The sequence below is a fragment of the Aedes aegypti genome, chromosome 1 (genome assembly GCF_002204515.2).
Source record: "Aedes aegypti strain LVP_AGWG chromosome 1, AaegL5.0 Primary Assembly, whole genome shotgun sequence".
NCBI lineage: Eukaryota > Metazoa > Arthropoda > Insecta > Diptera > Culicidae > Aedes > Aedes aegypti.
In genome coordinates this window covers 32,614,359-32,641,080 of record NC_035107.1, presented here as the reverse complement: position 1 = coordinate 32,641,080, position 26,722 = coordinate 32,614,359, and the positions used below count along the sequence as shown (strand labels likewise).

The 26,722-nt window shown below is 36.9% G+C and overlaps 1 protein-coding gene across 2 annotated transcripts in view; it reads left to right on the top strand.

Annotated features, from left to right (window-relative positions):
- Nucleotides 1-26,722, top strand: part of LOC5572256 (signal transducer and transcription activator) — a 331,142-nt gene that overhangs the window by 73,715 nt on the left and 230,705 nt on the right. For both annotated transcript variants that reach the window (XM_021839340.1, XM_021839336.1), the window contains exon 2: nucleotides 24,253-24,310. The gene's annotated coding sequence lies outside the window, so the exon portion shown is untranslated. The remainder of the gene's footprint in view (nucleotides 1-24,252; nucleotides 24,311-26,722) is intronic.

The following is a 26,722-nucleotide window of genomic DNA, read 5'->3' as shown; positions in this document are numbered from 1 at the left end:
TTGCGACTGGTGAGTATTAGATTTCCTAAAGTCCAACGATTTTGATTACTGGATAATTTCGTATACAGTGAAAATCGCTTGTAAGCTTCTGTTGAAGCTAACAAACTCCCAAGCTTCTTACTAGAACCTCCCAAGTTTCTCAAAAGAAGTTTCCAAGCAACAGAAGCTTCGAAGTTGCTTAACAGAAGATATCAAGCTTCTCAGCTTCCAAGCTTCTAGACAAAGCCTTCTCGACAAAAGCTTCCAAGTTGCTCTACAGAAGCTTCCAAGCTTCTCGACAGAAGCTTCCAAGCTTCTCGACAGAAGCTTCCAAACTTCTCAACAGAAGCTTCCAAACTTCTCGACAGATGTTTCCAAGCTTCTCGACAGAAGCTTCCAAGCTTCTCAACAGAAACATCCGAGCTATTCAACATAAGCTTCCAAGCTTCTCGACAGAAGCCTCTAAGCTTCTCGACAGAATATTCCAAGCTTCTCGACAGAAGCTTCCAAGCTTCTCGACAGAAGCTTCCAAACTGCTCGACAGAAACATCCGAGCTATTCAACATAAGCTTTCAAGCTTCTCGACAGAAGCTTCCAAGTTTCTCGACGGACAGAAGCTTCCAAACTTCTCGACAGAAGTTTCCAAGCTTCTTGACAGAAGCTTCCAAGGTCCTCAACAGAAGCTTCCAAGTTTCTCAACAGAAGCCTCCAAGCTTCTTGACAGAATCTTCCAAGCTTCTCAACATAAGCTTCCAAGCTTCTCGACAGAAGCTTCCAAATTACTTAGCAGAAGCTTCCAAGCTTCTCGACAGAAGCTTCCAAGCTTCTCAACAGAAACATCCGATAATAAATCTTCGAGCTGTTTAGTAGAATACCTATAAGTAGATGAAAAAACCGAATTTAGTACTATACCATTTAATTCCACTAGAGTATGTATCCTTTGACAGATACGCGTATTTCGACCTCAACTGTAAGGCCGTCTTCAGTGTCGTGTACTAGACTCGAGTCTAGTACACGACACTGAAGACGGCCTTACAGTTGAGGTCGAAATACGCGTATCTGTCAAAGGATACATACTCTAGTGGAATTAAATGGTATAGTACTAAATTCGTTTTTTTCATCTACTTAGAAACATCCGAGCCATTCTACATAAGCTTCCAAGCTTCTCGACAGAAGCTTCCAAGCTTCTCGACAGAAGTTTCCAGGCTTCTCAACAGAAGCTTCCAAGCTTCTCGACGGAAAGAAGCTTCCAAACTTCTCGACAGAAGCTTCCAAGCTTCTCAACAGAAGCTTACGAGCTTCACGATAGAAGCTTCTCGACAGAAGCTTCCAAGCTTCTCGACAGAAGCTTCCAAGCTTTTCGACAGAAGCTACCAAGCTTCTCGATAGAAGCTTCCAAGCTTTTCGACAGAAGCTACCAAGCTTCTCGATAGAAGCTTCCAAGCTTCTCGACAGAAGCTTCCAAGCTTCTCGACAGAAGCTTCCAAGCTTCTCGATAGAAGCTTCCAAGCTTCTCGACAGAAGCTTCCAAGCTGCTCGAAAGAAGCTTCTAAGCTTCTCGACAGAAGCTTCCAAGCTTCTCGACAGAAGCTACCAAGCTTATCGATAGAAGCTTCCAAGCTTCTCGACAGAAGCTTCCAAGCTTTTCGACAGAAGCTACCAAGCTTCTCGACAGAAGCTTCCAAGCTTCTCGACAGAAGCTTCCAAGCTTCTCGACAGAAGCTTCCAAGCTTCTCGACAGAAGCTTCCAAGCTTCTCGACAGAAGCTTCCAAGCTTCTCGACAGAAGCTTCCAAGCTGCTCGAAAGAAGCTTCCAAGCTTCTCGACAGAAGCTTCCAAGCTTCTCGACAGAAGCTTCCAAGCTTCTCGACAGAAGCTTCCAAGCTTCTCGACAGAAGCTTCCAAGCTTCTCGACAGAAGCTTCCAAGCTTCTCGACAGAAGCTTCCAAGCTTCTCGACAGAAGCTTCCAAGCTTCTCGACAGAAGCTTCCAAGCTTCTCGACAGAAGCTTCCAAGCTTCTCGACAGAAGCTTCCAAGCTTCTCGACAGAAGCTTCCAAGCTTCTCGACAGAAGCTTCCAAGCTTCTCGACAGAAGCTTCCAAGCTTCTCGACAGAAGCTTCCAAGCTTCTCGACAGAAGCTTCCAAGCTTTCGACAGAAGCTTCCAAGCTTCTCAATAGAAGCATCCAAGCTTCTCGACAGAAGTTTCCAAGCTTCTCGACAGAAGCATTCAAGCTTCTCGACAGAAGCTTCCAAGCTGCTCGAAAGAAGCTTCCAAGCTGCTCGAAAGAAGCTTCCAAGCTTCTCGACAGAAGCTTCCAAGCTTCTCGACAGAAGCATCCAAGCTTCTCGACAGAAGTTTCCAAGCTTCTCGACAGAAGCATTCAAGCTTCTCGACAGAAGCTTCCAAGCTGCTCGAAAGAAGCTTCCAAGCTTCTCGACAGAAGCTTCCAAACTTCTTGACTGAAGCATTCAAGCTTCTCGACAGATGCTTCCAAGCTTCTCGACAGAAGCATTCAAGCTTCTCGACAGAAGCATTCAAGCTTCTCGACAGAAGCTTCCAAGCTTCTCGACAGAAGCTTCCAAGCTTCTCGACAGAAGCTTCCAAGCTTCTCGACAGAAGCTTCCAAGCTTCTCGACAGAAGCTTCCAAGCTTCTTGACAGAAGCTTCCAAGCTTCTCGACAGAAGCTTCCAAGCTTCTCGACAGATGCTTCCAAGCTTCTCGACAGAAGCTTCCAAGTTTCTCGACAGAAGCTTCCAAGCTTCTCGACAAAATCTTCCAAGCTTCTCGACAGAAGCTTCCAAGCTTCTCGACAGAAGCTTCCAAGCTTCTCAATAGAAGCATCCAAGCTTCTCGACAGAAGTTTCCAAGCCTCTCGACAGAAGCTTCCAAGCTGCTCGAAAGAAGCTTCCAAGCTTCTCGACAGAAGCTTCCGAGCTTCTCGACAGAAGCTTCCAAGCTTCTCGACAGAAGCATTCAAGCTTCTCGACAGAAGCTTCCAAGCCTCTCGACAGAAGCTTCCAAGCTTCTCGACAGAAGCTTCCAAGCTTCTCGACAGAAGCTTCCAAGCTTCTCGACAGAAGCTTCTAAGCTTCTCGACAGAAACTTCCAAGCTTCTCAGCAGAAGCTTCCAAGCTTCTCAGCAGAAGCTTCCAAGCTTCTCAGCAGAAGCTTCCAAGCTTCTCAGCAGAAGCTTCCAAGCTTCTCAGCAGAAGCTTCCAAGCTTCTCAGCAGAAACTTCCAAGCTTCTCAGCTGAAGCTTCCAAGCTTCTCAGCAGAAGCTTCCAAGCTTCTCGACAGAAGCTTCCAAGCTTCTCAGCAGAAGCTTCTAAGCTTCTCAGCAGAAGCTTCCAAGCTTCTCAGCAGAAGCTTCCAAGCTTCTCAGCAGAAACTTCCAAGCTTCTCAGCAGAAGCTTCCAAGCTTCTCAGCAGAAGCTTCCAAGCTTCTAAGCCAAATCCAATCCAAATCCAATCCAAATCCAATCCAAATCCAATCCAAATCCAATCCAAATCCAATCCAAATCCAATCCAAATCCAATCCAAATCCAATCCAAATCCAATCCAAATCCAATCCAAATCCAATCCAAATCCAATCCAAATCCAATCCAAATCCAATCCAAATCCAATCCAAATCCAATCCAAATCCAATCCAAATCCAATCCAAATCCAATCCAAATCCAATCCAAATCCAATCCAAATCCAATCCAAATCCAATCCAAATCCAATCCAAATCCAATCCAAATCCAATCCAAATCCAATCCAAATCCAATCCAAATCCAATCCAAATCCAATCCAAATCCAATCCAAATCCCAATCCAATCCAAATCCAATCCAAATCCAATCCAAATCCAATCCAATCCAATCCAAATTCAATCCAAATCCAATCCAAATCCAATCCAAATCCAATCCAAATCCAATCCAATCCAAATCCAATCCAAATCCAATCCAAATCCAATCCAAATCCAATCCAATCCAAATCCAATCCAAATGCAATCCAAATCCAATCCAAATCCAATCCAAATCCAATCCAAATCCAAATCCAATCCAAATCCAATCCCAATCCAATCCAAATCCAATCCAAATCCAATCCAAATCCAATCCAATCCAATCCAATCCAAATCCAAATCCAATCCAAATGCAATCCAAATCCAATCCAAATCCAATCCAAATCCAAATCCAATCCAAATCCAATCCCAATCCAATCCAAATCCAATCCAAATCCAATCCAAATCCAATCCAAATCCAATCCAAATCCAATCCAAATCTAATCCAAATCCAATTCAAATCTAATCAAATTAAATCCAATCCAATCCAAACTGAAATCATTTAAATATGATTTTAAGCGATTTTTAATTGAATTTGATCAAAATTTTATTTTGAATCAATTTTTATTCTCTGAAAAATTAAAGTTTTAACCCGTTTAACCTGTACGTTGCTGGTTAAATTGAAAAATTGAAATTTAAAACTTAGTTCCTCACAACAACGAACATAAATTCAATAATCACACTCACAATATGCTCCGCTTTGTTCGGGGTCTGTCATTAAACCTCTAAATGAGGTGGTAACGCATCCCCGGGGGCTATCATTTGCGTCCACCACTGGTAAATGAATAAAAGGTATTTAATTACCGAGCCCCATTAGGGGGGCCCGCATTCTTCCACCGCCGCCACCCTCTCCCCTTAGGTTCAGCGAAATCAGCGACCGGAAAAATTAAAATTAATTCTCGCAAGAAATACCACCACTGGGTGTGGTGTGGTGCTGAAAAAAAAAGGAAAACTGCTGGGATCGCCCATTTGTCCGATTTTCCATTCAATGCAGCTGATTATCGGGAAAATTGCGGACAACGAAGTCGTGCTGTGTGAAATAAAATCGTCTTCGAAGAATCGATTGTCCACGAGTCATCAGGCCACATTGGTTGACAAATGGAGTAATTGGAATTCCCGCCCTCGAATGGCGTTGTTGAGAATTTTGAAATTTTACTGTTATTCAGACAGCGGTTTAGGGACTGATTTCCACCGCAATCGAAAAAAAACGTCTAAATGAATGAAACGCACCTGAGAGCCGACCGGCTCAGAATAAATTAATCAAAGACAATACCGCCGTCGTTATTCACCGAAATCTTCCATTTTCCCATTGAAGAGACACCGGAGAAAAATGGATGGATTCCCGACTAGCTGAAACTATCAGGATTATAACAAAGTTAACATTCTGCTCCAGTAATAACGAGATTTGTAATAACTTTTCGTGATGTGTTATAATTGTAACATAGTCTGATATTATCTTGTTATGAATCGTTGGAGAAAATGTCATATATATTTAATCAACAGGTGATAAATGTATCTCAGTATTCTATAACTATGAGATAATTTTGATATGATCTGCTAGTCGGGTTACGGGTTTTCTTCAACAATGTCACCGTCCGTCGTTTGTTCAGCAGACTTCCTTCCCCTCCTTTGGGATGGGTCCATTTTTTGCAGTCTTTGTTTTCCCATCTCCTCAACCAAACGCAAAATTCCTGGGAAATTGGTGTAATAATCTGTTTTTGGGTCCTCAAACACTAAACCCGACGCTGTCTCCGTAGTAGTAGTCGTCGTCGTCGTCTGGTTTTGCGTTTTTCCGACGTAGGCAGACGACACACGAGCCGCAGCCCGGTGCCGTAGGGGCAAAACTCCGGGAAGGTTTTCCTCCCCTCGGGTCAGAAAGTGGAAACTTCTTTCTGGCAAAATTACACGCTTTTTCGGGTAATTTATTCATAGCAGATTTTCCTTCGGTTCGCTCTGCTCCCAACCAGCATCATCATCATCGTCATCACCGGCGGACGTCGCACTATGGGATATTTGGCGAATCTAGCTGGTTAAAAGTCGTTTGTTGAAATCGCTTAAAATATCATATATTTTCGATGTTGTTTTGTTTTGGCCTAATGTATGGTTGAGAAATCGTAAGTCGTAATAGAAAATTATTTAAAAAGATATCTATCTTCTCCATGATATACATTCATGCCCATGATGATTATATGCAAATAAATATCAAAGATGTATCAAAGAGAAATTATCGGTAGAACTTTTAGAGGACTTGCCAAAAGAACTCCTAGAGAAATTTCCAGAAAATTTCGGAGGATGTTTCAAGATAAATGCTACAGTAACTTTCAGAAGAACACTCTAGATGAAATTTATAACTGCTACAGGAACGTCCAGAGGAACCCCTACAATAGCTTACGGATGAACTTCTACAGGAACTTGTGGAAGAACTTCTACAGGAACTTCCAAAGGAAATTCTACAGGAACTTCCTGAGGAACTCCTACCGGAACCACCGGAACTACCGAAAGAACTTCTAGAGGAGTACTTGCTGGAAGAACTCGTAGAGGAAAGTCCTACAGAATTGTTGTCAGTTTTCTAACCACCGGTGACGTTTGCTAAAATCCTACAGCTGCTGCCAGACCTTTTTGACTTTTCGACGTCTGTTTAAAATCAGTGCAGTCTGCAGAAATTCGTTCAGAAATTCCTTAGGGTTCGTTTTCGGAAATTTCTCCTGGAATTCCTCCGAGAGTTTATTCTGGAATTCCTCCGGAAGCCCTTTAGGAATTCCTCCAAAAATTATCCTAGGAGCTTTTTTGGTTGTGCAGCTAGGAGTTCTCCTGGAAGTATAGCCAGGAGTTCCACCGGAAGTTTCGCTAGGAGTTCCTTGAAGAGCTTCTCCGGAAGTTTCTCCGGGAATTCCTCCATAAGCACCTGTAGAAGTTTCTCCGGACACTAGGAGTTTTCCGTGAAGTTCCTCTAGGAGTTTTTCCGTAAGTTGCTTTAGATTTTTGTTTTCGGAACATCCTCTAAAGTCTCCTTAGAAGTTCATCAGGATGTTCCTTTAGAATTTATTCTAGAAGTTTTTCATGAAGTCTCTCTAGGAGGTCTTCATAAGTTTCTCTTGGATTTTTTCTGGAAGTATCTCTGGTAGTTCCTGATAGAGTTCCTCCGAATGTTATTGTAGGAATTCCTTCGAAATTTCATTTAGGAGTTCCTGCGAAAGTTCCAGCAAAGGTTCCTCCGGAAGTTATTGCAGGAGTTCCTTTGGACGTTTATTTAGCAGATCACCTTGAAATTTCTCTAGGAGTTGCTCGAGAAGCTCCTCATTAAGTTCCTGTAGAAATTCTTCCCAAAAGGATATGCCAGGAAGGTTCTTCTCGAATTTCTTACGGACGTTTCACTAATAGTTTCTCCGGAAGTTCCGGTAGGAGATCTTCTGGAATAGCCCCTAGGATTGCATCTAGAGAGTTCTCCTGGAAGTTACTGTAGTATTTATCTCGAAATTTTCTGGAAATTCCTCTACGAGTTCTTCCAGCAAGTACTCCTCTAGAAAATCTTTCGAAAGTTTCTCAAAGTTTTTCCTGCAAGTTCTTCCGGAAGTTCCTATACATGTTCTTCCGGACGTTTTTCTTTAAGTTCCGCTAGAATTTTTTTTCGGAAGAACCGCCAAACCTCCCTTAGAAGTTCATCCGGAAGTTTCTCTAGAATGTATTCTAGGAGTTTTTCCTGATGTCTCTCTAGGAAGTCTTCGGGAGGTTCTCTTGGATTTTGTCTGGAGGTTTCTCTAGAAGATTGCCTGAAAGTTTCTCTGGTAGTTCCTGTTAGAGTTCCTCTGGAAGTTCCTGTAAGAGTTGCCCCGGAAGTAATAGCTGGAGTTTTTTAAGACGTTCCTGTCCGAACCCTCCTCCAAAATTTTCTGGAAATTTCTCTAGGAGTTCTTCCAGCAAGTCCTCTAGAAATCTTTCCGATAGTTTATCACGAATTTCTCCTGGAAGTTCCACTAGGTTTTTTTTTTCGGAAGTTCCTTTAGAATTTCTTTAGTAAGATCCTCTACAATTTCTTCCTGATGTATCAAACGAAGTTCCTCTGAAAGTTCTTTCGGAAGTTTTTCTTGAAGTTCCGCTACTAGGTCTTTGAAAGTTTCACTTGGTTTATTGTAGAAGTTTCCCTAGGATTTTTCCGGAAGTTCCGGTAGGAGTTTTTTTTCCTCGTCTGTAGAGTCTTATTGTCCACTGCTTCCGGTAGGAGTTCCTCAGGAAGTTCCTGTCGAAGTTCCTTTGTAAGTTCCTGTAGGAGCTCTTCCACAAGTTCCTGTAGAAGTGCATCCGTAAGCTATTGCAGGGGTTCCTCTGGACGTTTCTGTAGCAGTTCTAAGGGACGGTCCATTAATTACGTAAGACAATTTTCGGGATATTATAATCCCCCTCCCCCCCATGATAAGATTATTTGTATGGAAATCCAAAATAAATTGTATGACGCGTAAGAAATCTCAAACCCCTTACGTAATTAATGGACAGCCCCTAAATTACATCTAGAGTGTTCTCCTGGAAGTTACTGTAATATTTATCTCGAAATTTTCTGGAAATTTCTCTAGGAGTTCTTCCAGAGTCCTCTAGATGTTCTTCCAACAATTTCTCAAGAATTTCTCCTAGAAGTTCCTCTAGGGTTTTTTTTCGTAAGTTCTTTTAGAATTTCTTTCGTAACATCCTTTACAATTTCTTCCAGAAGTACCATAAGAAGTTCCTTAGGAAGTTCCACTAAATGTTCTTTCGGAAGTTCTTTCTGAAGTTCCACTAGGAGGCCTTCGGAAGTTTCTCTTGGATTTTTCTGGAAGTTGCACTAGGATTATTCCGGAGGTTCCTGTAGGAGTTTCTCCGAATGTTCTTGGAGGAGTTCGTGCGGGAGTTCATCTAGGAGTTCCTCTGGGAGTTCCAGTGCAAGGGTTCTTCTGGACGTTTTAGTAGCAGTTCACTCGAAACTTTTTCTAGAAGCATCTCAATAAGCTCCTGTAGAAGTTCTTCCGAAAGTTCTTCGGATGTTCCACTAATAGTTTTTCAGGATGTTCCTCAAGGTGATCTCTAGGAAGTTACCCTAAGATTTCATCTTGAGAGTTCTCCTGGAAGTTACTGTAGAATTTAAGTTCTTTTGAAATAAACAAATTCTGTTTCAAATTACACAATATTATGCAGTAAGAATGAACAAACAAACATCATTTGCTTTTGGCCAACTAGATTACCCATAGTGCGTCGTCATCGTCGTCGTATGGCTTGTTTGCACAAAATGGAAATTGGCCACCTGTTGAGTGGTCGTCGCGCATCGAGTTGTGTTGTAGGTTGAAGGTGCCGGCGTCCTGCCGGTCCCCGTCCCTGAACGAACACAGATAGGAAGGAAGAGGGGCGTTGGATGGCGTCCCGTTTAATAGACCAGGTTCGGAGAAGTAACAGCACCAACCGATACCGTACGCGCCGTGCAAAGGCAAAAGTGCAAATAATCGCCGCCCCAAAAAAGATCAACAGTTTATTTTGAAATTTCCTGTTGATTGTTTTACCGGGGAGAACCGGGCGATGATGTCCTTGCCACTTTTTTGGGGATGGGGGTTGCGGGAGATTCAAATCGGATTTGCGTAATGAGTGGGGCAGGTCCGAATTAGTAATGGAAGTGATGACGATGCTAATTTTCTAATTGTGTTTGAATTCTTGGACACAGGATCAAGCTGTTTGCTGGTATCGTTCTCCAACGGCTTGGTAGAAAAAATAAAAATAAAATAAAACTAACAAGGGAAGGTGTCGAAATATGAAAAACCAGTGAACCACCAGAAATATGATGGACCAGTGGTGTAGCCATGAGGGGCTCTGAAAGGGTCGATTTTGTACGTATATTACATAATTAAGCTAATTGGAAATTTGACAATTTTTTTTTTGATTTATTGTGATGGTAGAGAACAGAATTGACATTAATGTATGTTTAAAAAATGTATTTTTATGTCATTGGCGTAACTAACATGGAATATGGACACCAAAACAAATTTGGTTTTATTGGAATAGCATACCAATAAGAAACCCATCCCGATTGCGCCTATGCACGGATAAAAATCTGATCCCCACACCATGATTTACAAATCATGAAATTCATAAATTGGTTAGGTCATAATATCCCTTTCGGGACGAACCAGCACAATTGTGCTGTTCGGCACCCATGACATTGAATGATTCTTTAAGCCAATAAATCATTGTTTTACCAAACTTTTTTGATTTCGATTATTGAATTATCATTGATACTTGTAATTAAGCGCAAAAACTTTTGTTTACATCGTGTTTAGAAAACACCAGCTCAAGGTAAACAAAATGTAAACAAACAGCGTAAGAATTGAAAAAGTTTTATCTGTCGCAACTTTTCAACTATTCGTTTTTTCTAGGTATGCACAGATACTAATCGAGAGTGAAAGAGTCATTCTTTGAAATGGTGAAGACCAAATGTGAATTGATTCACACAGTAAAAATTTCTGGAGAGATAAAGTGGGACCAGCACAATTGTGCTGGTGCCGGCCCTTACCCGGTCGATGTTCGTTGTGGACTACCAATTTTCATTTTCAGTATTTTGATCAAGTTAAGTGGTTGAATCTGGTTCTAATGTCCACAATAGTGCATAATATTGTATTGGAACATGGATGAGTGATTACATACGAATCATAACAATTATGTACCGTACAAAAACTATGTAACAGAAAACCATAGCTTTGGTTTAAAACCTTTTTTTTTATAAGTCCATATTTGAAATAGATTGGGAATCACATTTATTGTCTTAAATCGCCTATAGCAAAGTTTAAGAAGCAGTAAAATTTTTGGGGAACGTTTAAAAATTACGTATATTATTTAGGGGAGTGTGACAGTGCATGTACTAGGGGCTTGGGAAAAAGCGTGATAGTGAGTATAAGAAGAATTTAGATAGACTTAAAAACAATGGACGTAATATTTGAATGTCCCTTTGCTTTGATAATCTGTTAATACCATATTGAATCGATAATCCATTTTGGTGTTCTACAATGCATGCTGGTTCAATATCTGCTATAATATTTATGAAGTTGGACAACTGGAGCTTAAAACCTTTACTTACTATTTGCTTCTGAACTGCAAAGTCTTTTAAATGGCGTACTATTGATGTATGCATTATTATTATTATTATTATTGTCTTTATTTAAGAGATTTTCAGCCCTAGGTTGATGTATGCAGCCCATGCTGGTATTACTTGCAAAAATATTGTTTATTATGTTGATCTACGAAATGCGTTTTAAACCGGCAAACTTTAAGCTTTTGCAGTACTATGAAATATTCAACTAAACTATAAAGCAATGTATAAAGTTCTGGAGCCTAGATTATTGTTGAGACTGATATATTAAAAATTAAAATCTGGACTTCATTGCCGTGCGTATAGTGTTGCAAAGTAACTAGCTGCATCGATCGAAGAAGTGTGGGCTACATTCTCGCTTCAGCTCAGTTTTTTGTCACTGTGCCATTTGGCGTTGCATGCTAGTCCGTTGATGCTCCCTTCAAAGGTCATAATCGTGCATAATGCTTACCAGGAAACTTTCCATGGTAGGGTTGACAGCTAGAAGTACCCATGTAACCGAAACGAAAAGGAAAACAAAACTTACGAGTATGGTCAGGGGTCATTAAAAAATTACGTTCATCATTTAGAGGAGGTGAGGGGGGGTCAATGAAAGTGTGGTTAGGTATTAGGTTAGAAAAAATTATGTATTCAAAAAGCGTGAAAGATGGGAGAGGGGGGGTCTAGAAATCCCGAAAAACAATGGACGTCATATTTGAATCGTTCCTCAGAGCTTTACATTTTCCTTTGTAATCTAACGGTCACACCGATTGCACAACTTTAAAAATTCATGGCAAACAAAAAAGCCTGCTGATCGCAGCTGTCTTATGGGTTGTCTTATTAGAAGCATTGTCAGTTTATTTATTTTCAAATAATAGAATACATTCGAAAAAAAAAATTGATTGTTTCATGTAATTTTTCAAATAGCTGATATATGTGTAACAATTTCAAAAAGTAAATTCATGCTTTAATATGGTTAATGACCTGATTTTGACAATGCGTTGCTAAAAGGGTTTTTGAATTACCTGTTATATGTTAGATATCCGTCTTAGTTCTTTCACTCCTACCAAGTACTTAAAACTAATATTATAATGACGTAAATTCAATTTCAAGCAAAATACTCGATGTAAAAAATAAAATCAAGTAAATTTGATATTGGGGGTTAGGTAGCCATAATAGTAAACTCAGCAAGACCATGCTGAGGGTCGTAGGTTAGAGTCCAGCCGGTTGAGGATCTTTTCGTAAAGGAAATTTTCTCGACTTCCCTGAGCGTAGAGTACAATAGTACCTGTCACACGATATACACATGCAAAACTGGTCGATTGACAAAGAGAGCTGTTAGTTAATAACTGTGGAAGTTCTCATGAGTAGTAGAGAAGCAGGCTTCTGTAGCGTCAGAAAAAAAGAAGAAATTTGATGGTAATTATTTGCGCTTAAAAATGCGTCTTGGTAATCAACGTCCAAGCTGTCGGGCAAGGGTCCAAGTGTCTCTAGAAAAATAAACTTACTTTTCGAGTCTAGTACATGACTCTGATAACGGCCTTACAGTGGAGGTCAAATTACGCGTATCTGTCAAAAGATACAAACTCTAGTGGAATTAAATGGTACAGTACTAAATTCGGTTTTCATTTATTTATTTATAAGTATTCCACTAAACAATTCGAAGTTTTATAATTATATTCAATTTTCATTTTTATTCCATAAATTATTTTTAACAAAAAAATTTTATACAATTTTTGAGGATATAAACAAACATAGCAAAACCAAGATGGTTTGGTTGAGACAATAAGTTTTCACACATGTATGTTTACCCATTTTTCTATGACGTAGACTAGTTCTTGAATTAAAGCGAGAAACGTCATCGTCACCTAATGCTTTGAATCTTAGAGAAAATATGAAGCATTTGCATATCTCGTACAATGTTTTCGATCCATTTAAAAAAAAATCATATATATTAATCACATGTAATTAAGTATTTTTTTAAATTTTAATGCACATAAAAAAAAACAAAATTATTTCTGAAGTTTTGGGTCACCCTACTCCACGAAAGAGCACCCTAAAGACGAAATAAAAAAATACGGGTCCAAAATTTTTCAAAAAGGTATGACTGGAACAATTTAAAAAGAAAATAAAAAAAAATTTTTTTTTTCGAACATCGACCGTCTTGGGGACGGACCAGCACAATTGTGCTGGTCTGAATTTGACCCTAAAAAGTTCATAGATTGATAGAATAGCCAAAATAAAGAAAGTTTTGTTCTACGAGATGATGAGTTTATAAGGAAAATTTTGAAATAATCACTCAAATATGGTCCGTCCCGAAAGGGATATCAGGATCACAAATCATGGTTCCTGGAGTCATAATCATGATTCCTCATAAGCGTAACATCCAGTATGAAAACACTAAGCGGCGCACTTTGTTTCATCTGATTCGTATCGATCACTCTCAAATAAAGACGACGAAGAGGTTGAGTGGTAGAGTACGTGGCTCACAATTGGAAGGTTCTTGGCTCGAATCTTAATATATGCTATTTTTAACCTATTTTTGATTTTGTCGATCATAAACGGATGCGCGACTCAGCATTTTTGGCTTTTGAATCATGATTCCGAGCAATCAGCTACAAAAACCTAACGCGTATGTTGCGTTACGGCAATCTGACTCATGATATCGTGAGTCCAAATCATGGTGTATTTTCGACTCTATGACACTACCCCGAACGCCACTACCCCGAATGCCACTACCCCGAACGCCATTACCCCGAAAGCCATTACCCCGAATGGGTCATTACCCCGAACGCCACTACCCCGAATGGGTCACTACCCCGAACGCCATTACCCCGAATGCATGACATATTGAGATTAATTATAATCAGAAGGTGGGGAGATAATTTTACGATTATTTATAAGTATTAAACAAGTTCTCAGCAAATAATTTTTACCTACTAAGTTTCGTTAGGCTTTGTTCACTAAATTTCATGAGATCTCCATAGCTACTCTGCAATGCTCTGAAGAACAGTCTATTTTGAAAAGAAGGGTGAATTTATTATGAAAAGGATAACTATAAAATGCACAAAATTAGGGTGTAGTAATATCTGGGTTTGGACGCTCACTTCCTCTACTACCATTAAGACCTTGTAAAAGATTTTGCTTCGTAAACGATGGGAATACATAGATGACTCGATTTTGTCAGCCCCTTTTTGAAAATGTTTTTCAGCTCTCTTTAAAAATGTAAGTAATGTTTCAATATTTTTTCTTCTTTACTTGAAGCATATTCATGATATCTTCAACATGACTTAAAAAGATGTTGGCGAAAATTTTTTAATGAAATGATAGGAACAAAAAGTTTTCCTTCAAATGGGGCTGACAAAATCGGATCAGTACTGTAGATGATCACTCTGATATTATCGCTGCAAGTGATGTTCTATGCAACCAGCTAAAAGACCAACCTAATAGAAAAACGACACCATTTGATCGCCTCTAAAGTAAAAACTTTCGTTGGTTTGTGGGATCATTCAGCTGAATTTCTTCAAGGTAACCACAAAAAAATATTGTGGTTGATCATCTTGGTGGAAAAGTGTAAGAAGTTCCATAATCGACCTCACTGTTTTAATACAAAAAGATAAAAGAAAGGGTATTTTTTATTAGAGTTATAGCAGGATTATCTTCAATGAATGCCTTGAGGACACCTCCTTTAAAAAATATATATATGTTCCATATGAAAATACTAGCGTGACTAGCTCCCCAAATAGCACTTTCATTCATTCTGCGTGCTAATATACTGCTATTAAAGAGCTGACATACCTTATTTTAGCCGTATAATAGCCCTATAAGACCAAAAAGGTTGATTAGCGGGTAGCGGTTACATGGGTCATCCAACGAAAACTTAGAAGAACAGCCTATTTAAGAAAGAAGGGCAAATTTCTGGTGAAATGCTTGCACCTATGACGTGAATATTCACTGTAACAATGTGATGCTATCACACAACCTATATACATAAGAAAGGAAAATCTTTGTTGAAAACAAAATTGAAATATAAACACCATCGAGAAGCCTAACTACCGATGAGCACGCAGCTGTTCAGCAAGACCATATTGAGGGTATAGGTTCGAAATCCTCCTGTGGTGGTTCTTAATGCATCGAAAATTTCCTTGACATTCCTGGGCATAGAAGCACATGTACAAGAATTGTTAATTGATTAGGAAAGCTCTCAGTCAATAAAAGGCTTGTTTTATGAAGAGCCCATTCACAAATTTCATAACGGTGAAGGTGACAAAAATATTTATGGTAGGTCCTTCTCGAAATGTTACACCTCATACAAAATTTGTGAAATTTCCATAGAAAAAGTGTTTTGACGGGGGTAGGTGGGTGACAAAAATGGCAATTTTTGGTGTTATGAAATTGGTTAATGACCCCCTTAGACTGCGAAAGTGCCCACTAAACTGAGAAACATGTACTGCCTCAGAAAAAAAAATAAGAAGATATTTAAAAAAAATAGCAGACATATGGAAGAAGGGAAAATATATGATGATCATTTGCTGACGAATTTTACTCACCACTAACTACCATTAGAGACGCATACATCAAAAGTCAAATGAGTTTTTTAACAGTATGGTTAACATTTTTGCCCGCAAAGCAAGATACTGACCTACATTTCATACTATTCGGGGTAATGGCTCATTCGGGGTAGTGGCGTTCGGGGTAATGACCCATTCGGGGTAGTGGCTTTCGGGGTAGTGACCCATTCGGGGTAGTGGCGTTCGGGGTAGTGGCGTTCGGGGTAATGGCGTTCGGGGTAATGGGATGGAGCCGTATTTTCATAAGACGAAAACACGCTGGAATCATGATATCATGAGTCATAATCTTGTTTTTGGATTCTGATTTCTACCCGTGTGGCATGGAAAAATACATTTTAAACATACATTAATGTCAATTCTGTTCTCTACCATCACAATAAATACTAAAAAAATATTGTTTGTCAAATTTCCAATTACCCTAATTATGTAATATACGTACAAAATTGCGCCTTTTAGAGCCCCTCCTGGCTACACCACGGGTCCATCACCCGAAAGGCTTTGGGTTTTTTCATATTTCGACATGTAGAATCTAACAAAAATCGTCCGGTTGAAAACCCCGTGTAACACCATCGTAACCTTCCCTTATAAGACGGCTATGGGTAGTCTAAATTGAAAAGCGAGCAGCTTTATCAATCGATCTGCTGAAATCTTCTGAAATGTGATGTTATAGAAAGGTGGAAATAGTACCTCGATGAACACCTGAATAGTAATAAGAGCGCAGGGCACGATGGTCAAAATATCGAAGGAAATATCTACATCAGCTCTGGTCTCGGCTACTCATTCTTCAGTTTTCAGCTAGGCATCCTCCATTTATAACGTAACTCTATAATTCGAAATATTTAACTCCCTCCTTCTCCTAACGCTTATTGTATGAAAAAATAATTTTTTTATATGAGCCGTAACGTTTGAGCCTATTTATAAACCATTAGTTGCATTCTTCAGATGTCGGCTTTCAATCTTTATTTTTCAGTCTTTGGCCTAGGGTTTTTAGTATCCAGTTTTCAAAGGGATAGATTTTTTCCTCAGTAGTTTTCGGTTTTTATCCTTCTACTTTCAAACTTTAGTCTGAAGAGCAGTCTTCAGCCCTTAGTCTTCAGTTTCCATTTTTTTTTGTATTCGCTTTTTTGTATTAAGTTGTCATCTTTAGCTTTCGATCTGTAGCTTTTGGTCTTTATTCAGACGGTTAGATCTCTGTCTTTCTTGTTCTGTCATTATTCATTCTTCTATCTTGAGTCGACACCATTTCTTGTTTTAAGTCTTAATCTTCCGATTTTGAACGTTAGTCCTTAAGTATTTTGTTTAAAATTTTTAGTTCTCAGTCATTTGTATTCAGTCTTGTTCTTCTTGTTCCAGTCATATTTAGCTCATAGTCTTTAAACATTAGTCCTTCGTCTATTCAGTTTGTCTATAGTCCCTAGTTTAAATACATACAGTATATGATCTATTTTCTGCGGTCTGGTTTTAAATCTTATAGTTCTACTTGATATTTTATAATCCTTTGAATTCAGTATTTAGTTTTTCCGTTTTACTCTGAAGTCTTTAGTTTTTAATCTTAATTTTTTGAATTTCCGAACGCTGATAAATTTTACTAGCCTTTAGTCAACATTCTTCTTTTCAGAATTTACTCTTTGAACCTTTACATCTTTCAGTTTTAGTCTGCAATTTTAGGTAATCATTTTTCATTCTTCAACCTGTAGTTTCTGGTGTCTCTGATCGGATCTTCAGACTAGTTTTCAGTTATTCTTCATTTATCAGTCCTCAGCAGTGATGCAAAATAGCGAACAAGTCTGCTGAACCGGAATAGAAACAAAATACTCACGAACATCGGAGTGCTGATTCCCTCGCACCTGTCGTGCTCGCGAGTAAACGAAGCTAAAGCGAATTCGGAGCGGTTCAGAGTCAATTAAGTTTTTGAAAAAATGCTATTTCTCATTCAAGATTTCTAGTTTTCAAAGGTTTTTGACTATAAACTGTTTTTTTTTTGTCGATTTGATGGATATTCAGTTGATTTGTCCTTCGAAACCATAAAAATCACATCTTGTTCGATTAGTCGCGAATAAATGTTCACGAACTTATTGCTATTTCTTTTAGTATGTTCCCCCAAGCTGGCGGGTATGAACTTTCTCGCCTTTTCGCGAGTTTGTCACGTTTGTTTTGCGTTGTTTTACACTCATGAGGTGCTTCATGATGCGAATATTTCCACCCCCCGGTCCTCAGTAGTTAGTTTTGGTCTTGAGTTTCAAGTATTTAGTATTTAATTCTTGTCTTTAGACGAATTCCATGTCAAATCGGTCGGTCACAGAACTCGATTCGATTTGCAGTAAATTTTGCACATGTTTTTGATATGATACAATAACTGTTTTCACAGAAAAATCGATCATTTTGACTCGAGAATAACTTATGAAAATGACCTATACAATTTTGCATGCAACTTATTTGAAAAATTATAACTCCGAAATTGTTGATTTTAGAGAAAAATGTTCTATGAAGAAGTGAACCGTTTGGCCTACAAGAAAAAATATACTCTGAAAAAATATTTTCTTTTTTCATGAAAAATTCAAAAAAAAAATTAATTTTAAATTACACAAAAAAACATTTTTAATTTCCACCATAGAGTCTTGATACTAAACAGATGTTTGGGACAAAGTTTCATGATGGAGAAATTTCTATAAAAAGTTTTCTAAGAAGAACTTTTGGTCGATTTTCAAAGTTTTGTTTTTTTTTTTGTCAAAATATATACGTTTTGATATATTGTTTAAAATCTTGAAATGATTCTGAACCGTAATGATTATATGAATAACATCTATTAAAGTAGCCACTTTAGAATAATATTGAGTTTATTGCAAAAAAAAAAATTAAAATAGGCCATTATCATTAGTTATTCGCGATTCTCTATTAATAATAATACGTTTTCGAGAGTAAAGACCTTATTTCTTTCCATTTACTTATTTTCTTTTATGGGGAATTGCGAATAACTAATAAAAGTGGCCTATGGAAAATGGATACTTCTAGAGAAATTAATCATGTGATCATTATGGTTCAGAAATATTTCCATATTCTTATTGTTTTATCAGAACGTATTAATTTTGACTAAAATCACAATTTTGAAAATCGGCCGAAAGTTGTTCTTAGAAAAACTTTTTTATTTAAATTTTCTCCATCACGAAACATTGTCTCAAACATCTGTTTACCATCAAAATTCTATGGTGAAAATTAAAAAAAAAAAATAATAAAAAAGGGGGTTTTTGTGTAATTTAAAATTTAAGTTTTATTTTTGATAATTTTTTATGAAAATAAATAAAATATTGTGTTCAGTGTTTTTCTTATAATCCAAACGGTTTCCTACAACTTCTTTATAGAACATTTTTCTCTTAAATCAACAGTTTAGGAATTAGAATTTTTCAGATAAGATGCATGCAAAAATTTATTGGTAATTTTCATAAGTTATTCTTGCGTCAAAATGATAATTTTTTCTATGGAAAACACTTATTGTATCATTCCAAAAACATGTGCAAAATTTAATCCAAATCGAAAACTATCGAGAACAATTTTTATAATTTTAGACTCATTATGGATGGAATTCGGCTTTAGTTTTTAGAATTCAGTTGTCGTTTTTCATTCTCCTGTCTTCAGTCTTCGATATGTAATGAGTAATTTTCAAACGATTGCATTTATTTTTCATCCTTATGCCATAATGTTTGGTTCTTCTGCCTTCGTCATTCTGTAATTTCCTGTTGTAATTCCTCGATCTGTAGTTTTTAGTGTCTTTGGTCGTTAGTCTTCAGTTTTCAGTCTTCTGTAAAAATTCAACTGGTTGCAATCTTCAAATTTTCAGACTGTTTTCAGCTTCAGTTTTCAGTTTACAAGCTGTAGTCTTTAGTCGTCATTCTTTATGCTTCAGATTAGATCAGTTTATTTCATTCTTCAGTGGCCATTCTGCAATCCTTGGTCTGCAGTTTTTGGTGTACATTCTTCAAACAGTTCGTTTTGTTTTTCAGCCTTATCATTCAGTTTTAATCATTCTACAATCTTCAGGTTTTAGTTTTAGCGTTTTTGGTCTGCAGTATAGTTTTCATTCTCACAGTTTTTAATTAATAGTTGTTATTCTTCAGTCTTTTGTATTTTAGCCTTCATGTCTCTTTGTTCATAAATTTTTAGTCCTCAGTTGTCTTTCTTCAGTCAGTTTATGTTTTTCACTTTTCAAATAGTAAGATTTCTTACAATCATCATTCTTGTTTCTTTTGTCTCTATTACTTAGTTTTTGGACTTCAGACGTCAGTTATAAGTTTGAAGCTTGCAGTTTTAATTCTTCATGTTTCAATCTGTAGTTTAAGTTTATAGTATTTGGTTCTTATTCTCTAGTTCTTAGTTTTAAGATTTAAGTCGTGGTGTTTTCATTCTCAGTTTTTTAGTTGTCGATCTGTAATTATTAGTTTTCAAATTTCAAACTTTCTCAGCCTTAAGTCACCGTTCTTGGTTCTTCTGTCTTCATTCGTCAGTCTGCAGTTTCCAGTTGTATTTTTTCTATCTGCAGTTTTGAATGTTTTTCGTCTTTAGTCTTCAGTTTTCTGTCTTAATTCATCTGATATAAGTCTTCAATTGTTCAGACTATTTTCAGCTTCAGTTTTTAATTTTCAAGCTTTAGTCGTCATTCTTTATGTTTCATTCTTCAGTCTGAAGATCCTTCAGTGTGGAATTTCCAATCTTCAGTAACCATTCTCCAGTTTTCGTTTTGTAGTTTTTGGTCTTTATCCTTCAAACGGTTCGTTTCGTTTCTCTGCTTCAGTACACAGTTTTTATCATTTGCCAAATCTCTAGGTTTTAGTTTTAGTGTTGTTGGTTGTTAGTCTGCTGAATAGTTTTTATTCTTTCAGTTTTTAGAATAGTAGTCATTCCTCAGTCTTTTGTCTTATGTTATTAAGCCTTCACTCTTTATTCATTAATTCTTAGACTCCAACTATCTTTCTTAAGTCAGTTTCAGTTTTTCAGTGTTCAAATAATGAGATTTCTTCCAGTCATCATTCTTGATTCTTATGTCTTCATTATCTAGTTTTTTTGTTTTTAGTTTCAGTCGTTAGTTTTCAGTTTGTATCTTGCAGTTATCATTCTTCAGAGTAGTGTTTGATCCTTCGACCTTGACGCTTGCTCCTGGGCAGTGCGTCAAGAAAGCCCGAGCAGTCGTCAGTTGTTGTTCCTCTCATGTCGCGCGCCTATTTTCTCAGAGTGCTTTTATATAGCCGAGCAAACGAGTTAAGTTGATAGTGGATTGTTGCTGCTCAATCAAGGATGACGGATCAATTTGTGAGCTCGTTTCATGCTACTATTTCTAATCTATAAAATATGTATGACTGCACATTTAATCGTTACAATGGTGAGACGTAAATATGATTTTTCAACACACTTTGAATGGTTCGTCAAATGTCGGCATAATTTTCCTCTACATAGATATTGTTCATATCAAATGAAAATATTATATTTACATATAAGCATGTAGATATCTCACAAATAATTATTTATCATGGTCTAATCGCTTATCAAATTTAATCCTGTGACCCAACGATCCTCCCCATTCAACAAGGCTGGTAGCGAGTCACTTTTTAGTGACTTGGTCACTTTTTTGAAGCCATTTCAACTAAAGTCACTTTTTTCGTCAAAAAGTCACTTTTCTCAACTATTTTGAGCTAAATTTTCGAGAGAAAATTACGAATCGGCTTTCTTTCTGTTTAGGCTAAGTTTTAATTTATTTTCCTGTCAGTTCAAAACTTTAGTTCATGGTTTTCTTGTGAAAAAAGTTTATTATTCATAGAGTTCCACGTAATTTATAAGAGTATATAAGTTATCATTAGTATGGTGTAAGTTCATTGTTGTAAAACTAAAGGTTGAAATGTTAAGTATTCTTTTAAAAAATCTCTGAAAAACTCTTGTGGTGTATTATTAGATATTTGTCTTTGAAATTCGTCTTTTTTAACCAAACCATATTATCTTTTTAAAGTTTTACAAAATCAATGATAGGTATTTAACACTAAAACACAAAACAAAGAATATTTTTTTAATGTTCTATTTGGGATTAGAAACTTATCCATACTTCTTAGGATAGTCTTTATTTACAAACCAAACCTTTAAACATGACCGGATAGACCTTCGGTAGGGTATAAGCATTTTTCTTCCTCTGTTTTTCTTATGCATGTATTTAAGCATCTTGCAGGAAAGTATATTATCAATTCTTTCTAGGAATAAATTTTGAAAGAACCTCTTTCGAAGCTGTTTGAGAATGGATTAATACATAATACAAAAATACTCCTGAGAATTTATCGTTTTCATTGAATCGCTAATGAAATCATGCATGTTTTCTTCAAAGAAATGTGGGGAGTCGGATCTTATTCTTGGTACTTCTGATTCACTTCGGCGGGAGGTTTTTAGAAAGCCACGCAGTTTATGTTTGACAATAATATGCGCGGTATTAAAGTATTTTTAATTATATAGTTTATGACAATTCGACCAACTCGAGATGAACTAGCCCAGGGCTAAAAATCTCGTTAATAAAGATAGAAAAAAAAAAAAAAAAAAAAAAAAAAAAAAAAAAAAAAAAAAAAAAAAAAAAAAAAAAAAAAAAAAAAAAAAAAAATTCGACCAACTATAACCACCAAAACCAAGTGAATCATGAACGTGCCTTAGTAATTTTGATTAAAATATCAGAAGCTTTGTGCTAATAACTTTTTTAAAAGCATAACCCAGATGAACGCCCTATCAAACCTATCGTCTTTATGCTAAATGTCATTTCGGCCAAACGTACCTCCCATCAAACTTGCTGATGGAAAATTTCAATTTCGCTCGGCGTTCGTAGACGCATCTATGAGACATTGGTCTTAAGAATCATATTCGATCTTTTATCATCGTTTTTATTGAAATATTGATTGATGGCCAAATATTACATTTTCCGTAATCTTGATCTAGTTACACAAAATAAAGCTATTAGAAAGTATCCTCACGCGCATTTTATATTTGATCCAACTTTATCTATGCGCTTATATTTTTTCTAAACAAAATCTTAAATTATTATAGACTTGGAGTAATAGAAAAAAAATGAGATTTATACAGTTCACAATTAATTCAATGTTAGCGGTTTTGAAAGAAGTGATTTTTTGGGAGTATGAATGTAAATGTAAAATGACAAACAAATTGATTTCACAAATAGGTATGCCAAGTTGTTTTTAAAATTTATATTATTAAATAAAATATTTTGGTGATATAAAAGACACAAACGGTGATCTTCTTCAAAACATCTATCTTAAATTTTGAAAAGTTTAGAAATCTGCTAAAAAAGGATTATTTGTGTGAATGCTAATTTTTTTTTTAAACTACTTGGTGTCAATATCTTGAAATTTTGGAAATAACCAAATTTGGTATCTACAGTAGATCATATTGAGTATTCCCTTCTTCATCGTAAAACAGTGTTTTAGAACTGAAAAAAAAAATAACGTTTTGATTTCAAGTCACTTTTAGTCACTTTTTCGAGAATCGGAAGTCACTATTTAGTCACTTATTTCTCAAATCTGGTCACTAAAATAACTTTTTTCGACATCCCTTTTTGCTACCAGCCCTGCCATTAACAAACATCCCTCCCAGTAACCTTTGTGGAAATGCAGAGGCAAACACGGTCTCCAAATAACAAAGGTTACACACTAACATTCCTTCCCCCAATCCCACCTGACTGCAAGTACGTGGCCGGCGCCGTTATTGACCCTGTATAAATAGAGGCACTGAATTATGCACACTGAAGAAGATTATGGCCAATCCCAGCCGATCTTCTAGTTGATTATTTGTGCATTTTCACTGACTTCGGTCAATCACGGAATAGCAACCATTGATATGTGTAGTCAGTCTAAGCTAAGCTGTATCTTGCAGTTTTCATTCTTCATGTTTCAATCTGTAATTTTGAGTCTTTAGCTATTAGTAGTTAGTCTTCTATTAGTTTACTTGGTTTTCTATTGATTTTAGTTTGAGTCTTCCGTTATTTCCCTTCAATATTCAGTCCTTAGTCTTCTCTTAAATTTTATTAGTTTTCCGTCTTTAATATTTAAAACTGTCTTCAATTGCTTATTTTACATTTATAGTCTTCAGTCTACAATACTCATTTTTTAGACTTGCATTTGGACACTTGTCTTTTATCTTCACCTTTAGTTTTTCTTTATTTAATGTTTACGGCTTCAAGACTGCTCTTTCTTCAGTAGTTATTTTTTTATACATCATTCAATCTTCTTACAATTAGATTGCTTTCTCAGCATTCAGTTTCTTTTTTCAGCCTTTGTCGTTAATTTTCACAAGTCAGTATTAGACTGTTAGTTTTCAACCTTCAATCTTAATCTTCAACCTCTTTGTAGTTTTACATTGTATTTAGTTTTATTACTTAGTATTTAGTATTCAGTTTTCGTTCTTCAGTCTTCAATCTTTTAGTTTTCAGTTTTTGCTATTTGGGCAATATTTTTTCCCTTCAGTGAGTAGTTTTTAGTGTTCAGTCATTCAGTGATTAACACAGATACTGCTAAAGATCTAAAATTTTAGGCTAGTTTCAAAAATCAATAAAACTCGCTGTTTTGCCAAAATTAGGAGTGCTAAATGCTTACCATTCAATTTGAATGTATTTCAATTTTCCATCTCACCCACAGTTGAACAATAAATTTCCAAATTCACTTTCGCCGTGAAATATGCCACGCGCAATTTTCCAAATCGTCTCCAAATGAGCAACCTAAAACCATCCTGAAACAACTTTTTCCATCTTTCTCCATATCTATTTTCAGATCCCTAGAATCGGTTTGACGGTCCACATCAGCCTTCTAGCAGCTGCCAACTTGCAAGGTAACACACCGGAACATCCTTCTTATTGCTTGACGGAAAGTCTTAAAGCGAACAGAGCAACCGCATAACGATACGGCCGGTACACGGGCCGAGTCGCGAAGAAAAAGTCGGAACAAACTTTTACACTCCCCGCTAACTTTTCCACTGGTACTTACCGTGGACGGAACTTTCACCTCCTCCTGTTGGGAAAGCACTCGATTGATTCGATCGGGGAAAATATTATCATGTCGTAAGAATGGGATAACTATCACTAGTTCATTCAAAAATGGCCAATATAATAAGTCGAATGAAGCAATATTTGAGTATAAACTAACATTTAAAAATCCCAACTTAGAATTTTAGAATATATGTTGCTTGTTAGCTGAAAAAATCTAAAAAAACAATAAAAATTTTGAAAATTAAAAATTTTTAAGTAAAAACTGAGGATAAGCACTAAAATATGTGAAATTTTCCAAAGTAAAATAGAAATTTCACAATTTTATAAATAGCAATCGATTTCAACATCTTTCATTCGAAACTTTTTGATTATTTGTGCTATTTTTTTTTATTTTGTCGGTGCTTAGTTTTAGCGTTTTCTTGGAACATTTTAAATTTTCATCGCTAATTTAATTTTATTTTGGGACTAATTTTGATTTGTTTAGTTTTGTTCTGATTTTTTATTGCTAAAAATGATTTAACTATCGCTTATGTCTAATTATTTTATTGCCTACCTATTGTTCCATTTCTTTACACGCTTATCAATTTGGCTACCGTCTCGAACCGAACCAAACCGGATCGATTCCTATTCGAAAACACTCATTCTCCTGATCCATCAATCCTACTATACCCCCCACCAAGAGAGGGCGGCGAGGTGCCAGAGGTACAGGAGCAGAAGTGAGCAGGACGTGCCACACAGGAAATGAGCATGTCAATCAAAGGATCTGGACGGAATCGTAAAAGAGAAGTTTTTCCTTTTCGAATTCGGTTTGGCAGGCCCGAGAGTGAACTGAGCTGGCCCCGTCAAACAAACTGTTTGACTGTTTGAAGCCCCTTGGTTCGGTTGTAACGCGCTCTCTCTGTCTTTCTTGTTCAGACTGTGAGATGGGTAGCTTGTTTCCCTCCATTCTACAGGATAAAAAAAGTTTAATACATCCCCATTAGGGAGTTGAATATGGATGATTGTTGGTATTTTCTTAGCGAGAGTATGGTGCCCATTTTAGATTGAGCTTACAAGTTTAGCAGGAATTTCATTACATCAACTGTAAGGAAAGGTATGAAATGTAACGGGAGGGAAGGGGCATTCTTATAGCTCAGTCATATAGCAGCCGGTTGTAATCGAGTCCAGGATAACAGTATATTTTTACCAGTTACACGATGCATTCGTAGCACTTCGGCAAAGAAAGCTATCAGTTAATAACATAACAGTTCTCATAGAAGTGCTTCAGAGTGCTAAAAAGCAGATTGTGCCCCAGAAATGCAAGAAAAGACGAAGAAAAAAAGTTTTTATTTTGATATTTTTGATAGAGGAACTTTTACGAATTCGTATAAGAATGTTTAAAACTTTGTTTGCATAATTTAATATAAATCTCATCAGCTACCTAGTCAACTATGAAGGCACCACAAGATCTGTCTGAAATGCTCCACAAAAGAGTACAAAATTTGAAACTGCTTTGTCATAATTCTTAGTTTTATCAAATGTATTCCTTGTCCTACCCAGTAACTCGTATATGATATCGCACAAGAGTTCAAAAGTGGAGGCTAATACGTATGTTCGCCATAAGGCTGCATGCATAATGTACGTATATCGCCTTCACATTTGTACTCTTATATCCTTTCGTATACAATCCTGTGTTTACTGGGTAGTAAGTTTATTAGGTTTATTGCGGTTCTATAGGGCAATTTTGCATTTTCAGCCAGCTATAAAACAATGAACTGAAATGTTACTTGGATAGCCAGTTCCTTGCCCTTTTGTCAATTTTTTCCACAAGAATTTCGTACAAGGCATCCATCCATGTTCTGAAAACCTGGTTTCTGACGTAATCTGGTTATGAAAAAGTTTCCTCAAATATTTGAGTTTTAATTTAGTGTATCTAGCTTTCCCACTTGATAAGCGACGTTCAATATAAAAAGTCCTCGATAGTTCTCACTTTCAAGCTTGTCATTTTGGAAAGCTCACTTGATCATCTGTATTCGTGACCTCTGCGTCATTCTGATGCTAGCGGTAGTGCTGCTTCCACCTTTCCATCGCCGCACGTCTATCCTTCAAAAGGCTCTCATACATAGTGTTATGTACCTCGATGCAACTCCTATTATTAAATTATTAATGAAATTGTCAATATTGACGGATTTTTAAACCAATTCAAGAGAAGATTATTACCGTGGGAGTGGAATCCCAGTGAGTTACTGAATTGGAAAATTTATCGTAATTCTGAG